General features: G+C 39.8%; 1 protein-coding gene across 1 annotated transcript in view; it reads left to right on the top strand.

Annotated features, from left to right (window-relative positions):
• Positions 1-204: 204 nt before the first annotated feature.
• Positions 205-18480, top strand: part of HAPLN1 (hyaluronan and proteoglycan link protein 1) — a 78949-nt gene continuing 60673 nt past the window's right edge. Inside the window, exon 1 of the mRNA XM_065936625.1 lies at positions 205-410. The gene's annotated coding sequence lies outside the window, so the exon portion shown is untranslated. The remainder of the gene's footprint in view (positions 411-18480) is intronic.

Here is an 18480-nt window from a genome sequence, read left to right as displayed (position 1 = left end):
GGGTAACTCGGGGATCCGAGCAGAGGGAAAGTCATCTAAGAGGCTGCTGTTCCACAAGGTCTGGGCATAGAGCTGCCCCTCCCTTCCTCTCTGAAGTTTGCATGAAGCGCACGTTAGGCTGTAATTAGGGGATCTGGGAGGAGAACTTTCCTGGTGACGCTGCCTTGCTTTTCTTCTGCTCTTGGTGAGAAAGTGCCTCCTTCTTCCCAGGAGCAGGACCTCTGCCATCCAGCGCCACAAAGAGACATTCTGCGCGGCACACGCACACACACACACACACTCACACACGCACACACACTTGCCCAGAGACAAACTTAAGGTGAGGGGAAAGAGCCCTGGCTTCACTTGATCTCCAGGCTCCAACTTCAGCAGGACTTGAGAGCATCTGAACTTCTGGATTTTAGGACAAGGTAAAAATCCCATATATATTTTTTTACTCTTTGGGTTAAGCCTTGATTCCTTTAAGATTTCAGAGGGCATACATATCATGATATATGTATACATTAAAATAACTTTTCTTGTTTTAATTTTCTTTTGAGTTTGACATGGTATCTCAACTTTTTTTTTTTTTTAAGTCTCTTATTGTCAGATAAAATACTGTTCTGCAGTAAACAAGTTCAGTCTAGACTGGGATGAGGATGAAGTCCAGCATCCCGGATTTTGCTGATGCTACTATAAATCTGGTGGATGCATGGTTTCCAAGTAGCAGTTTTTCCATCTGTATTTTAACAAGCATTTTTATAACACCTGAAAAAAAGGATAGTATAGGCTGAAGGAAACGCTGAGGACTGGCAATATCCATTCCAGATTTATGAGTTTTCTTTAGAAACTATGTAAGTTCATGTGAAAAAGAAAGTTATTGTAATCACATAGGTAATACCTGTTAGAGTGACAGTCTTTGAGATGTTACCGATTTTGGTTCAGGCTTCTCAACTTAATTGTGAAATTAAGATCACAGAACTATGGTGCTTTTTGTATATAGAATGATGGTGGTGGGCAATTTTAATACACTGAAAAAAATCCTTTTAAGTCATGGTTGGTAAGGTTACTTTTAAAAGTTGCTTAAATGAATGATTTGTGTGAGACTGTTTACCATCCTAAGTAAATCTGAACTCTCTGGGGTTGAAATGAAGTTGTTTTCTTCCATTGACTATGACTGTTGTGTTCCAAATAAGATGGTTTATTATTTTGAAAATAAGTTATTTTATTTTCATTTATCCCTGGAAAAATACACAAAGTGGCCAGTACTTTGGGAGTTTTTAGGATGGAAAGTGTTCCTGTACACGTTCCAGTGTGATGTCATAAAATCAAACATACTGGCTGGCTTCTTGGAAGCTAACGGTTCTTAAGAAATAAAGCCTGAGAATTAATTTCTGTGTGAAATGTAATATTTATTCATTACAAACGTAGTTTCTGGTAACCATTTCTATTTGATTATTTCAGTGTACTAAATTTGCAATCATTTTACACACACTTCAGCAACTTCAATATTTTAATGAAATCATAAAATGGGAGTATTGTTTTATTAAAAATACATCATAGTCGTTCTCTTTGGATAACTTTTAGTTTGATGTGTCTTAAGTTGAGTTCCATTATTTTTATGAATATAGAAATTTTTCTTTCATTCAATAAAATAGAAAGTATGCCGAAGGTGGTTGGGCATTTATTTAAACCTTAGTCTTCAGTCACTTTGGAGCTATCTGTTCTTGATAATTTAATTTTTAAGCTAAGAGAATGACTATATGTTTTAGTAATCTCTTCACAAAACTGGAAACAGATTAAAAATGGGAAAACTAGATAAGAACTAATTCTGTTTAAACATAACTTAATGAGCAAGAGAAAACCAACAACCTCCAGACCACTGGTCTCCAAAGAGAAAGTACCCAGGGGCCAGTATTCCAAAGGGGAGTGTTCAGTGGGCCTGGGCTTTCTATCAGAAACAAGCAAGAGGAGAACATGGTGTTCTTATAAAGTGAGCCATTTATTGTCCGCTAGGCCCTGAATCTCAGAGGAATGACTGACACTGTAATTTAGAAGAACTGAAGATACTTTCACAGAGAAGAATCAATTCATTATATCCCTAGTGGTTTCACTTCCTTTTCCTTCCTTTGGGAGCCGGTAACACATCCAGGATAAATACATTCGGCGAACGAAGATGCTTTATGAATAGATGGTCTACTAAACAGTCCTGCCTTTTAGCATCTTGGGTGTGGAATGTTGGTATTTTCTGAGTAGTTGAAGAACTCTTTGACTCTTAAGGTAGCACAGCCCCTGGTCTTTGTAAAGATGAACAAGAGGCATATTCAGGAAATAACTCCCTTTTTTGGAACACCCTAATACTGGTTTTCTTTTCATTTCCTTTTGCCCCATGTATATTTTATTTTCCAGATTACATTTTAAAAATAATGGTATTCACAGCCAGTTAAAATTCCAGTGAAATGCAAATTTAAAAATACTTTGTATTATAGTCTTCCATTGCCTCCAGTTAATTTTCCGACCTCCTGTGTTCATTATCAGTAACCATAGTACTTAGCCTATGATATTTAAATGTATTTAGTCTGTTAAGTAAAGGTAACGATATGTTATTGGGGTAAAATGGGAAGGGATGGAAACTTGAATGTTCTTAGGATTTTAATCCATAGTGTTTAAGGAGGATTACAGGAAACAGCTGGTTAAACAAATATTAGGTGTAGAGTGGATGCTATGGTATAAATTAATAATGTAGCTCTTTATTTACACTATGAATGGGAGGGTCTGTGCCGCTTCCATGTGGGAAGAGTGATCCCTGTATGCCACCTAGTGGACAAATTGAAGAACGCTGTCTCACCAGCCTCTTCCTAAAAAATTCTGAGTTGCATTCAGTTGACATTGAACACCAACTGCAGGCCAGACTTTGGGGTAGGTGCTCAGAAGAGAAAATACAGCAAGTGACTTTCGTATAATTTAAAAATCAAGGCATCACTTAACAGTTGATTAAACTCTTTATTGGGTAACATCATCAACTTTCTGCCTCCTTCAGGATAACAGTAACTTACTTCTAATCACAAAAGAGTCAGACATAGCTTAACAACTGAACAACAGCAACTCTTCGCTAATACAGGATTTATCTTCTGCAGAGATGTCATGACCTAGCTTAAAAAAAGAGTGGGGAGAGTTGGAACCTTGAATGACTTTCCTAAATGGAAAATTTACTAATTTTAAGTGGATAAATAATAATTAGCTTAAGAGGTTAGCACACAGATACTAGCACATATTCTTTAGATATTTCTTTCATTAAATATAAAAGGATAAGGGTAAAAGTTGCTTTTGGGTATTGAGGTAAGTTTTACAAAATATTGCTCTCAGGGACTAATAATCAGCGTGCAGAACAATTTTATCTATACCTGTTATTCATATGTAGTTTTGAAGCAGGAACATTGTTTCTATTAAGTTGACATGATAGATAAAAATCTTTAAGAACAATTACAATGAAAGCCACTGTTGGAAAGAAGCATCAGGATATCATAGGATTTTGATCCATCAGAATATTGCACAGAGACTTTTGAAAAACTTTGCTCCAGGAGATAGATGAATTATTACTCCAACTGGCTCTTTGCAAGATCTATGACTTAATGGCAACAGTGTTCAGCACATCAGCATTAATCAAGACAAGTTCTGAAATTCAGATTGGAAGGGAAAAAATGCCTCAGTTGGGGAAAAAAAATGATTAATTTGTTGCTTGCTGAGCTCTGGAGGTGTAATCCACAAATCGAGTTAGGCCTGCTGGTGTGGAATGGAAGTTTCCTGTTTAGCGGACTTTGGTTTTGTGTACAGCAGTGAGACCTACACTGTGAAAGGAGAGCTGCTCATTAAGTCTGTCTTCATTAATGCCACAAAATTATAGCCTGACTTGATTGGAGGTAATGGCTGGAATCAACATCAACAATCATGTAAAATAAAGCATATTATCTTAATTTTTATGTCCAATGAGTTATTATCCACCAGAAACACAGCATTCTGTTAACAATTTCATCTGATCATCCTTATGATTTAGCATGAATCATAGGCTTATTCTAGTGAGAGATTGCCATTTTCTTCTCTAAGACCGAAAAAGTCAGAGGTCCTTAAAGTGGAAGTTTAGTCAAGGATTGGAAAACTGTTACAAGAAGTTTTAATGATTTCAGGTGACCTGATACTAGATAAGAACAAACTACAAGAGAGAATCAGCCACGCTTTCTGAAATGTGCTAATACTACAGGGTTCTTGGCTGAACCACAGTGGCTCCACATAATGGCTTTTTCCAGTAATGGAGACCTTAACTATGTTCAGACTAAAACCAGGATTTGTTTAAAATAGCAAATGTTGCTCAAATATTTTGAGCTTCTATTAATTGTTTTATAGCTAGATAGGGGAGTGATATCTGAGATGGGGGTATTGCTAGAAGGCCAGGAGGTTATTTGTAAAGCAAAGCAAAACAAAAACAAACAAAACAAACTCAGAATTTTCCAAATAACTTAGAAAAATTACTAGGTCTCAGCCTTGCAGGGGCAACAGAAATTTCCGATTTTATTCAACCTCGCTTAACCCAAAGAGAGCAAAATTGACTTGATTTGTTCCTATAGTCTAGTCTCTATATTCCAGTTCCATTTACTGTATTAAATAAAATCCAATTAAGCTAATGACATTCAAGTATTTGTATGGTAAATCTAGATTTTCCTCAGCTTTTCACAATGTTTTATGCATAATGTTTCAGCTTAGTCTCCACCTACTTGATGTGGATTTTCCTCATTTTTGACTCAATTGTTTGAAATTCGGGGATCACCCCCAATCGATCATTCATGCATTCATTTGTTCATTCAACAAAAATTTATTGAACCCTTGCTATTTGCCAGGCACGTTGCTAGCTCCACGTGGTAGCCTCTTCACTCCATCTATACCATGAAAATTGATACTAAAAAAAAATCAGGAAGTCCACACTGAGGATAATGAATAGAAAACACTGCAAGATCTTGATGTATATTTTGAGCAACAGAAGCAACCAAAATGCCTCATAGTTTTCATTATTAGGAGAATTTTGAGCAGGCATCTTTAAAATCATTTTCCCTCGTTTGCCATCTCCCAGCTGAGTGAGGGAGAGCTTTGTTTCTTGGTTGTGTGGGCACAGATGGGCCTGAGAAGGCGGCTCTGACACCCCAGAACCCCAGGAGAGTAAGGGTTCCAATAATCTGTCTCTTTGGATGGGCAGGAAAAGCAAAAGTTCATTTGCACACAGTTGCTGTCCACCAGTTTGGAACTAAAATTCAGCATGAGCCCAGAATGATTTAGTGCCTACCGTTTGCACCAGGCTCAATGCTGGGTGCTACAGAGTCATTAGCTCAAGGAGTTCACAAGCCGGTGGAGAAGACAGATGGACAAACCTCATGAATCACAAGTAAAATGTGCCAAGTAGGTGAAGTTGGCCTTCCTAGTCTCCTCGGTCTCTTTCCTTGGCACTGATCCTAACTTTCCACCGGGCCGCTACCTCCTAAACTTAGACCCTTCCTCTCTGCCCCCCACCCCCAGGGAATCTGATACTTCTCTGTTTATTGATTTCTTGACTGACTGATTACAACCAAGTGTGAATGAGTTTCACTCATGCATTTACATTTCAAGCCTTTTATCTCTGTAAAGTAAATGTTTTGTTTTCTGTGGAAAGAATTTCAAGCATCTGGGGGCCTTCCCATCCTCACACCACAGTGTGTAATTAAGCCGATTTAGGCCTCCACGGTCTTCAATCTCTGTTATCCCCATTCCAGATGTGAGGCCAGAGAGACTGGCCCAAGGCCTGTTTCTAGAAACACACAGGATCTTGGGTCCAGTTAACCCCTGGCCTGATCAACCTGTCCTTCCACCCTCCCCTCTGTGCTTTGCCCGGACACAAGCTCCCCTCCCCCGGCGCAAGGAGCATCATGACCCCTCCTTTTGAACCTTCCTGTTCTCTCTGCTTGAGTCCTCTCAGCCCTTTAATAGCATGCTTGGGTGGCTGCCTCTGGACAGGTAAAACACCTATGTTCTCATGTTCTGTTGTTTGAGCCCTTCTGTCATCCCAAATACAGAGACAGAGCCTTGAGAATCCACATATGTCGTCCAGAATTCCTCTGAGTCAAAGTACTGAAGGAGGAAGACCGGGATCGGCTATAAGACAAGGACAGGGATTAGCCATTATGTTGACAAAATGGATCAAAGCCAGCATCCTTCTGAAATGTGTGCTCAGATACTTTCCAATGGGTTTTGAGAAATTTCAACATCAATGCTGATTATAGGTTCTGGAAAAGTAATTGGAAATAAACTGAAAATTTGCTTTGGCTTTTTAAAAGTAACACCAATCAGAATCATTTGTTTAAATATTTCCCATTTTATAGTTCAGAGAAGGCAATGGCACCCCACTCAAGTACTCTTGCCTGGAAAATCCCATGGATGGAGGAGCCTGGTAGGCTGCAGTCCATGGGGTCACTAGGAGTTGGATACGACTGAGTGAGTTCACTTTCACTTTCATGCATTGGAGAAGGAAATGGCAACCTACTCCAATGTTCTTGCCTGGAGAATCCCAGGGATGGGGTCACACAGAGTCGGACACAACTGAAGCGACTTAGCAGCAGCAGCATTTTATAGTTGATATAGGGCATAAGGGTAGTCATGTTATTAGTTGTTACAGATTTATTTATGTTTTCCTTGATTATACTCCTTTGATTATGCCACCACTGATGCTCCTGTAAGATACTGGGCTGGTCTTAAAAAGATGTGTTCATCACTTTTTAAATTGTTAGGACTATTGACCCAGGTTGAAAGACTTGGTTTCCCTCCCCTTCTTCCCTGCCTTCTAGAGGAATGTGATCTTTGACCTGCTGTATTCACCTGGCTGGAGGATGTGAATGCCTAAGGGTCAGTGTTGTTGTTGTTCAGTCACTGAGTTGTGTCTGACTCTTTGTGACCCCATGGACTGCAGCATGCCAGGCTTCCCCGTCCTTCACTATCTCTCGGAGTTTGCTAAGACTCATGTCCATTGAGTCAGTGATGCCATCCAGCCATCTCATCCTCTGTCACCTCCTTCTCATGTTGCAGTCTTTTCCAGTGAGTCAGTTTTTCGCATCAGGTGGCCAAAGTATTGGAGCTCCAGCTTCAGCATCGGTCCTCCCATTGAATATTCAGGGTTGATTTCCTTTAGGATTGTCTGGTTTGATCTCCTTACAGCTCAAGGGACTCTCAAGAGTCTTCTGCGGAACATTCAGTGCGTGTCCTATAAATGCCTCCAGTTGTTTCCATCCATGCCTAGCCCTGTGCTGAGTGGGAAGCTTGAGGGGTTTCCCTGCCTTCTTTTCCAAGTGTCTGTATTTCAGACATGAACACCTCCCAACCCCAGGCCATTCTCTGACTCTGCCTGTGTTTCCTTATCAGTCTTATTCTTATCTCTTAATGTCATTAAAATCATACACTCTTCTCAGATTTAAAAATATAATTATTGGTATAAAATACTGTAAATAAAATTAATTGATAATTTTAATAAATTTTTAACTTAAGGCAATTGAAGCTAGAGGAAGGAAATGAGTTTAGAAAGAACATGGAACAGTAGACACGTGATCTAGTAAGGATACTCTGATTGGATGGGGGACAGAAGTTGAGGGTTGTGTGAATGTCTGAAGGGCAGAGGAGAACAGGAAGAGAGCTGCAATTGACTAAGATTGGGAATAAACGAAGAATAAAATGTTCTGGGAGAAAACCATGAATCTAATTTAGGAAGTACTCACGGGACAGCCAAGAACTCACATCAGTTAAATGTACATACTTAGGCACAGCGGCGAAGTCATCACTGGAATAGATATTTGGAAGTCTTGAGTATTAAAATGGTAGTTAAAAATCACATGGAAGAAAAGGAGATCATTCTAGGGAGGAACAAAGGGAGAAACAATTGATCAGGGACCAAAACCGGGGCTGGGGGTGGGGGGAGGGAATGGTAAGAATGACTTTGCCATGATTTGTACAAGATTTTAACTTTTATTTTATCAACGATAAACGGCTCCCGAGATGAATTACATCAGTGTCTTATTAATCCTTATACTCACAGTCTAAGTCAGTCCTCTGCACACAGAAGGTGCCAGGCATGTTTGTTGATTAAACGAAATTAAAATGGCATTTCCGAGCCTTCATGCTCTAATGACAGATTTTCATAATGATAACCCTGAATGTGGGTAAGACCTCAAAATGTCTGAATTGCAGTTATTTATTCAATTTTGTCCAAAACTGAACTAGCTTTAAATATATGTTGTCGTATTTTGTTGTTTGAAAATCAGTAATCAATGTGTGGTGTAGATGGTAATTCACCAGAGTACTTGATTAACCCTAGCCCATGTTGTTTAGCTTAACATATAAATGAGTTCACCACAGAATGCAGTCTAGTTCAAGTCCATTTATAATTCTTTTCCTTGGTCCTGAAGAGCTCTAAATAGTAGGTAAGATTTGGAGCCTAGAATCCTGGATTTCTCTGCAGCTTGCTTTCTCCCCACCCCCCATTTCTTCTCCCTCCTATTGGTCCCTACTTGGGTTGCCACGTAAAATATATCAAAGAGCTGACTAATTTTTAGTATATATATGTCCCAAATATTGTATGGTACCATACTTATATTAAAGAGATTATTTGCTATTTAGCTGAAATTCAAATTTAACCAGGTATCCTGTGCTATCCATTGGCTAAATCAGATAACCATACCTACCTCCATTTGTGTTGCTATAGCTAGAATATGGCAAACAAGAATTTCTTCATGAGATTTCTGAATGCTTTCCTTCCAAAGGCCAACGGATGAAGTTACTAAGTGTATATTCACTAGTGAGATAAATGTATTAAAAAGATACTGTAAGTAAAATTAACTACAAGATACCAATCAAAATGCAAATTTATAAAGCATTTATAGCTCGTGTATGATATACTGTGTGTGCTTAGTCACTCAGTTGTGTCCGACTCTGCGACCCCATGGACAGTAGCCCGCCAGACTCCCCTGTCCATAGGGATTCTCCAGGCAAGAACACTGGAGTGGGTTGCCATGTCATCCTCCAGGGGATCTTCCCAGACCCAGGGATCGAACCCAGGTCTCCCACGTTGTAGGTGGATTCTTTACCGTCTGAGGCACCAGGGAAGCTGTATATACTAATAGCTGTCTTAAGAATGCCCATAAATGTATATCTGTGATCATTTGTTTTGTTGTTAACTCACTAAGGTGTGTCCAACTCTTTCATGACCCTGTGGACTTTTGTAGCCCACCAGGCTTGATCATGGGATTTCCCAGGCAAGAATACTGGAGTGGGTTGCCATTTTCTTCTACAGGGGATCTTTTGTCACTCAGGGATCGAACCCGTGTTTCCTGAATTACAGGTGGATTTTTTTTTTTTTTTACCACTGAGCCACCAGGGAATAGGGACATCATGTGTCTTAATCTGTTTAAGATATTTAAATATAATGTACATATTTCAAAATAAAACGTTTTAATTTTCACATCTTCAGATTGGCAGTAATAATAAAACAAATAATTAATTTTAAATTAAAAAGCATACACTTAAAAAAATTTATATAATGTAGTGGCAGTAATGGTAAAGAACCCACCTGCCCATGCAGGAGACATAAGAAACCCAGGTTCAATCCCTGGGAAGAGAAGACCCCCTGGAGGAGGCCGTGGAAATCCTCTCCCAGGAGAATCCCAAGGACAGAGGAGCCTGGCAGGTCATAATGCATAGTGACACAGAGTCTGACACGGCCGACGCGGCTTAACATGCATGCACTTACAATGTCCAGTGGCTATAAACTCTTAAAAGTTCTAACTGCAGAATATCTGATAGGAATCTTCTCCCTGGTTAATTATTTATCATGGTGTAGTGTGCTGCCACCTTGTGATGCTTTGAGGTATGACACAATTTAACTCAGGCCCATTCACATGTTAGACCAGACTGACAAATTGGTCAGTGTTAAAACTGTTTCTCACATGATTAATATTTTTCATTTCACTCACAAATACCACACATTTTAATACCAAGAAAAGGCCCTCAAGCATCCAATGCAAATATTTTCTAGGAGTTTAATCTATTATCTGCAGATTAGTATATCACTTGAGATAATCACTACATTATAAGTCATTTAGTACTGTACCGATTTATGTATTATGGGTGAGTATAGGTTGTATCTGCCCAAATATTTGGTCTACTTGATCTTTTAACCTGAATTTCCTATAAATTCCTTGAACTCAACATGTCCATAATTAAACTAATTATCTCCCTTCTTCCAAGCCCATTCCATGTAATCTCTATATAGATACCAAGACATTTAATTTATTGCACAAACAAGGATACTTCTGAAAGTGAAATGGGGTGCCTTAGCAATTACTCCAGGAAAGCAGGTATAAACCAAGACTGTCTCAAGAAAACTGGTTTTCTTATACATAAATTGATAATCATCAAATCCCAGTCACCCAAACTAGGAAATTTGGAGTCCCAGACTCTGTTTCATCAAATTGTCCTGGAACCTCCATTTCAGACATCTACGTTCCTTCTACCTACTTGTTCCCTTTCATCTTCACTTTCTTCTCCACTGTCCATCACACTTGCCAGCGTTCTCATTAGCCTTGTCCTGTTGTCTGCAGAGGGACCCACCAGCCCCAAATGCTTTTTCAGGATACATCTAACAGTCGACTTCCTCTGTAACTGCTCCAAACTGCTGGGAACTGCTGGGCAAACTCAGATCACCCTGCAGAATGCAGCCACTGACCAACTTCATGGTATCTGACTTCAGTTGGATCATTAATGCTATGTGGCTGTTATACCATATTGCTTGAAAGTTTTTGCTTTTTCTCTACAGCAGGTATCCCAAGCCCCCCTAATTTGCACTAAAAAGAGAAACCATCTGTAAAGAACTCTCTCCCTGTCTTGCCACCAAAACTAGCCCCTGACTTTTCCCTTCTGTTAGGAAAAAATGGAAAGGATCTCTCTCCCGAGTTTCTAAGCATCTCTGGCAGAACTTGCCCCTTGAGCTCTAGATCCTGAATCCTCCAGTCTTTTCAAATGTTTGCTATCGTGCGTGCTGCATACCAAGTCTCTTCAGTCCTATCCAACTCTTTGAAACCCCATGGACTGTAGCCCACCAGGCTCCTCTGTCCATGGGATTCTCCAGGCAAGAACAGTGGAATGGATTGCCATGCCCTCCTCCAGGGGATCTTCCCAAACCAGGGACTGAACCTGGGTCTCCTGCATTGGTAGGTGGGTGTTGTTTTTTTTTTTTACCATTAGCGCCACCTGGGAAGCCCCCATATTTGCTATTAATTAGGCTATTTTTTTTTGAAGATTCCCTGGAGGAGGACAAGGCAACCCACTCCAGTATTCTTGCCTGGAGAATCCCATGAACAGAAGAGCCTGGCAGTCCTTCCAGGAGCAGAGTTGGACATGACTGAAGCAACTTAGGATGCACGCAGGCTTTTTTTTTTTTCTCTTGTATCCTTCAAGCTCTTCCACTCTGGTTATATCTTCCTATTGGCATTTGATCATGGTCAAACCTTTTTGATCTAAAATTAGAAAACTTCCCCTAATCTCACATGCATCCTATCTGCCCACCTTTCTCCTCCTCAGAGCCAGACTTCACGAACTCCCTGGGCTCGTTGTCCACCCCTTCCCCCGTCCACTCCTCAGCCCACCACAGCCTGCTTTCTCCCTTCACTCCACCGAAACGCTCCTCACCAGGGTCGCCGATGATTTGCTTGTTTTCAGTATGTTTTCTTAGTTGCCTTTCATTCTGGTGACCATGTTCCCCTCGCCATGATCTCTACTCTCAGTTTTGTGACACTGCGCTCCGCCGGTTACCACAGACTTCTTTTCTGACTCCATTGCGGTCTGGTCCAGGCTCCCTCGAGCCCACCTGCTTCCTGGCAGCTCTGTGCTCTGATGCTTCACCCGAGGCGCCCCCCCTGACCTCCACCTCCACCCTATGCCCTTTCATCTGCTCCTCTGTGTGATACCGCGGTCGCCTGTGTGCAGATGACATCCAGAGCTGTATATTTGGCCCAGAATTTTCTTCTGAGTGTCCAGACCACAACATCTCACAACTAGGAAATCAGCCTACCATCTCAACTGCACTAATCCCAAGTCAACTCCTTTTCTCCTAAATTTGAACTTTCCTCAATTTTATCCAGTTTAGTAAATGGCATCATTTTTTCTTCTTTCAGTTTTCAAAAACAGAAACATTGGAATCATCATGTATACTCTAGTCCATAAAAATCTCTTGGATATACACCCTTTTTTAAAAGTCTTTATTGGTGGTGGTGGTGGTTTAGTTGCTAAGTTGTCCAACTCTTGGGACCCCATGGACTGTAGCCCACCAGGCTCCTCTGTCCATGGGATTTTCCAGGCAAGAATACTGGAGTGGATTGCCATTTCCTTCTCCAGGGGATCTTCCTGAGCCAGTAATTGAACCTGGGTCTCCTGCACTGCAGGCAGACTCTTTACCAACCGAGCTAGGAAGGCAGCCCATTAAAATCTCCATTAGTACAAGCCTTATCCCTAATTGCCATCCTCTCTTCTTACATTCCTATAAACCTTACCCATTGGTCTCTGCATCTCTAGTCTTACTGCTTTCTAATGCATTCTCCCACCTTAAAGCTAGAGTCATCTTTCTAAAGTGTAAACAGAAAAAAACTTACCTGCTTAAATCTCCTCAGTCACTACTACTGTGAAAATTAAGTCCAATTATTTAATATGATTGGCAAGGTCTTCAGTGACCAGCTCTAGTTTCCCTTACCAGCCTCATCTCTCATCTAGCAGTGAATCCAGCACCCCAGTTGACAGGATCAAATGACCAGAAAAATGAAGACAGTAGAAATGGATCAATAGCTCTAAATATCAGAGTTATCAGATGCAGATTTTATGTTTATTTTAAGAAATTGGGTCTGAAGAATTTTAGCAAAGAACTGGAAACTACCAAAAATTATTCAAATAGAAACTCTAGATCTGAGAAAATATAATAACCAAAATTAAGAACTCAATACATGAGTTTACAAAAAGTTTAGACACACTGAGGAGATGATTAATAAACTGGAAAGTAGTTCTGAAAAAACAACCAGATGGAGACGTTATAGAAAGAAGGATGAAAGATACTGGAGGGAAGAAAAGTGTAAAACGTATATGGGGTATGGACTGGTGTCCCAGCAGGAGGTCAGCAAATGGGGCAGAAACAATCTTTTCGAAATAATAGCTTGTGACTATCCCTGTCAGGGATTCAAGGAGTACTACAAAGCCCAACAGGATAAAAAAACAGAAAATAAAGAAATAAAAAAACTCACAGCCAGGCATGGTACAGAAAAACTGCTGACAGAAACAAAGAGAATACTAAAAGCTTCCAGAAACAGAAGACTTCAGATAGACTAACAAGTAGCACAATTAGCTAGCTGGAAATTTTGCTTCTCTTTTCACTTTAGGAAAATGCCCAAAATCAGTGGTTTGGCTTGATCATATTCTGGGTGGATCTCATGGACTCAGCCTACTTTCTCCAAGAGCAAAGTCTTCAAGCCTAGAAAGATAGCACCTGGTGACCCAGTTCCTGCAGTCTGTGTTCAGATGCTGTGCAGTCCTGTTGCTATCTAAGCAAATTCTAGAAGCAATTTGGGAGGCTCCTATCTTTATCACTATATAATATTATTTTAGATTACAAAGAAGAAATAAATATAACTGAGAAGTTGATGATTTAAACCACATAGCAAAATGATCAGTTATACCCATCTGTATTCTCTTTCCTATTCTTTTCCTTTGTGGTTTATCACTATATTGAATATAGTTCCATGTACTATATAGTAGGACCTCATTGTTTATCCATCCTATGTATAACATAAAATAGTTGGCATCTGCTAAACCCAAATTCCCAGTCCTTCCCTCCCCCACCTGCCTTCCCCCTTGGCAACCAAAAGTCTGTTCTCTCTGTCTGTGAGCCTGTTTCTGTCTTGTAGATAAGTCCATTTATGTTATATTTTAGATGCTGCAAATTAGTGATATCATATGGTATTTGTCTTTCTCTTTCTGACTCACTTCACTTAGTATGATAACCTCTAGATCAGTCCATGTTGCTTCAAATGACATGATTTCATTCTTTTTGATGTATGTCCGGTATTTCACAACCTTATATCTATTTGTTTAAGGCCCTGAAAGACAGGTCTTGACAGTCAAAGTAAATACAGATTCATCACAAAGATTCTGATGAATTAAAACCTCCAGAATATTTCTCTTCTCCTCTCAGATATTCATGGAGTTCTATCTACTCCTCTAATTCTTTGCTTGGGCCCTCCTTTCAGGCAGGAATCCCGTACCACATTATCCTTCCCACCTGAATTATGACACCCACTATAATCTTTAATATAAGGACTCCTCTAGGCAATCTGACATTGTACTGCTAGCTAGAATTTGTCACTTTTCTCTCAATTCTTCCTTAATTTTTTATTTGCATCACCGTTACATATTTTTCTATTTCTTATACTGTATTTAATCATTGAAATGTCTTTCTTCTTAGTAGATTATCCATCTGATGTCCTACTTTTCTATTTCTTATACTGTATTTAATTGTTGAAATGTCTTTCTTCTTAGTAGATTGTTTATCCATCTGATGTCCTATTTTTCTATTTCTTATACTGTATTTAATTGCTGAAACGGCTTTCTTCTTAGTAGATTGTTTATCCATCTGATGTCCTAAAGGGTTCTGACCCGAAAGGTTACATTGGGAATCAGCGTTCAAAGGACCTAATCGGTTCCAGTGTTCCACCCACTCTAGGAATCCCTCGTGTAATATCACTGACAGATGTTTGTTGATCTGCTTCAACACCTGCAGCGGCAAAAAGCACTGGTATTTCACAGGGCAATTCATTTCACTTTTAGAGGACTTACCAAGAAGTTCTTTCTGACATTGCACAAAATTGGCTTCTTTAACTTCCATTCATGTGTTCTCATTTTGCCCTGTGAAGTTGCATTGATTAAGTACAATATCTTCCCCAGTTCATATCTGAGCAATTTATTTCTAAATGCAAAACATTATGTTATGTTCTGTAAAATTTTGTTATTTTGGGCACATTGTTCCAAACTCTGCAGATCATTTTATTTCTTCTAGCTTCTTAGCCACATTGCAAGTACTAAGCTTTGAGTCTTGAAATTCTAAGACTAAAAGGAAAAAAAAAAAACAACTTCATTTATATTATCATGACTTGAAAGCAAACCTCTTGATTGATGGTGCTTCCAGAATTATTTTAATGATTAAGATAATGTCCTTGTCACTGGAAAGGTCTCCTTTTATTAAACAAATAGCCAGTGCACCAGAGAAATGGAAAATAAATGTCAGTGTGGAGTTAAAAACCTTTCTTTTGAAAACAGAAGGCATTGATCATCTGCACTCTTATTGTAACTTTATTTCATTACATGCTGTTACTATTTCAGATAGCAGAATGAAAACAGCATTGTACCATCACTGAATATCCGTATCCTTAAACTGTTAGAATATCAAAAACTGAAACCTAGCTTGTCTAATAGTTATGATTAGTGGTAATACATTAATTTCCCAAAGGTAAAATGATATATCTTGAAGAATATGAGATCTAAATGTTAACAGAAAATATAATTTATTGTAATTGGTATAAAGCAAATGTGATCTTGGGACTTCCCAAGAGGCACAGTGGTAAAGAATCCAGCTGCCACTGCAGGAGACGCAGGAGATGCGGGTGTGACTCCTGGGTTGGGAAGATCCCCTGGATCGGGAAGATCCCCTGGATGTGGCAACCTACTCCAGTGTTCTAGCCTGGAGATTCCACAGACAGAGGAGGCTGGTGGGCTACCGATTCATGAGGTCACAAAGAGTCGGATGCGACTGAGCGACTGAGTCTGCACTCAAAATGTGATTATAATTACTGTACATTCTTTGAAAAAATGCTTCCCTTCACCCCAGTCCACCCTGCCTGCACCAGTATTGCAATATCCAGGCTAAAGATAAGAAGTGAACAATCTGTGACTCCTGAATAATAATTATAAATTCTGAACGGTAATGGATTTGCCCTAGGCCAGCAACTGTCACCTCAGACTGATGGAAAGCAAAGGGTCATTCAGAAATGACACATCGGCAATACCTCGAATGTCAGGCTTCCCACTTTAAAAGAAAAATCTTATTTCTACACAGTATAGCAATAGAAAAGTATCATCTGAAGTAAAGTAAAGCATTTGTTTCAACCTAGTAACACAAGAATTCCTGTGTTCTGCTCTTGATTTTAAAGTAGAACTATAACGTGAATTATGCTCCTGTTATTATCAATATTTCAGTTGATTGTTAATTAAACCTATTATCCTACACTATGGAACAGGATTGATTTAATACTAATTATATTGGGAATTAGTTATTTCTTTGCTTACACATTACATTATGTAACAGAATGTTCCCATGAGTCACAAATCTGAAATTTTGGTGCATGTATGAACAGTGTAGGAAACTTAATTTTGAATGAACTACAAAAATATTTCCCTTCCTCTGTACCTGGACATATTATTGGAAATTATCTAAGCATATACAAAATGCCTTACAGTGTATTGACTTTCTATGAAGTTGAGATTTTGATATAATTGCACATATGCTCTGTGCAATGCCTATGAACATTTTATTAAGGAAGACTGCTCAGGAGCAAAGCAATGCTGTACACATCCCATAGGGTTTCTCCTTGAAGTAGAACAAAGGCATCCTGGGCCTTGATAACTTACAGTTTGAACTGTACATATGCTCCTTAAGGACAGCTAGAAAAGTGCTTGTCATTCAGCATGAACAGGTTCTCTGTAAGACGCCCTAATAAGAATCACCATATAAAATCACCAAAACAGTTTTGGGATACTCTTATTAAAAAAAGAATCATCTTCAAGGTTATCTGCCTTTGGTGATTTCAGTTCAGTTCAGTTCAGTCGCTCAGTCGTGTCCAACGCTGAGACCCCATGAACCGCAGCACACCAGGCCTCCCTGTCCATCACCAACTCCCGGAGTCCACCCAAACTCATGTCCATTGAGTCGGTGATGCCATCCAAACATCTCATTCACTGTCATCCCCTTCTCCTCCTCCCGTCAATCTTTCCCAGAATCAGGGTCTTTTCAAATGAGTCAGCTTTTCGCATGAGGTGACCAAAGTGTTGGAGTATCACCTTCAACATCAGTCCTTCCAATGAACACCCAGGATTGATCTCCTTTAGGATGAGCTGGTTGGATCTCCTTGCAGTCCAAGGGACTCTCAAGAGTCTTCTCCAAAACCACAGTTCAAAAGCATCAATACTTCAGTGCTCAGCTTTATTTATAGTCCAACTCTCACATCCATACATGACTACTGGAAAACCATAGCCTTGACTAGATGGATCTTTATTGACAAAGTAATGTCTCTGCTTTTAAATATGCTGTCTAGGTTGGTCATAACTTTCCTTCCAAGGAGTAAGCATGTTTTAATTTCATGGCTGCAGTCACCATCTGCAGTGATTTTGGAGCCCCCCAAAAATAAAGTCAGTCACTGTTTCCACTGTTTTGCCATCTATTTGCCATGAAGGGATGGGACTGGATGCCATGATCTTAGTTTTCTGAATGTTCAGCTTTAAGCCAACTTTTTCACTCTCCTCTTTCACTTTCATCAAGAGGCTTTTTAGTTCCTCTTCACTTTCTGCCATAAGGGTGGTGTCATCTGCATATCTGAGAATATTGATATTTCTCCCAGCAATCTTGATTCCAGCTTGTGCTTCTTCCAGCCCAGCGTTTCTCATGATGTACTCTGTGTATAAGTTAAATAAACAGGGTGACAATATACAGCCTTGATGTACTCCTTTTCCTATTTGGAACCAGTCTGTTGTTCCATGTCCAGTTCTAACTGTTGCTTCCTGGCATGCATACAGGTTTCTCAAGAGGCAGGTCAGGTGGTCTGGTATTCCCATCTTTTTCAGAATTTTCCACAGTTTATTGTGATCCACACAGTCAAAGGCTTTGACATAGTCAATAAAGCAAAAATGTGTTTTTCTGGAACTCTCTTGCTTTTTCAATGATCCAGCAGATGTTGAAAATTTGATCTCCGGTTCCTCTGCCTTTTCTAAAACCAGCTTGAACATTTGGAAGTTCACGGTTCACATATTGCTGAAGCCTGGCTTGGAGAATTTTCAGTTCAGTTCAGTTGCTCAGTCATGTCCGACTCTTTGCGAGCCCATGAATCGCAGCATGCCAGGTCTCCCTGTCCATCACCAACTCCTGGAGTTTACTCAAACTCATGCCCATCGAGTCAGTGATACCATCCAGCCATCTCATCCTCTGTCATCCCCTTCTCCTCATGCCCCCAATCCATCCCAGCATCAGGGTCTTTTCCAATGAGTCAACTCTTGGCTTGAGGTGGCCAAAGTATTGGAGTTTCAACTTCAACATCAGTCCTTCCAATGAACACCCAGGACTGATCTCCTTTAGGA

The sequence above is a fragment of the Muntiacus reevesi genome, chromosome 1 (assembly GCF_963930625.1).
Source record: "Muntiacus reevesi chromosome 1, mMunRee1.1, whole genome shotgun sequence".
Classification (NCBI taxonomy): Eukaryota; Metazoa; Chordata; class Mammalia; order Artiodactyla; family Cervidae; genus Muntiacus; species Muntiacus reevesi.
Note: the sequence above shows the minus strand (reverse complement) of the source record. Positions and strands in the feature narration are given on the sequence as shown.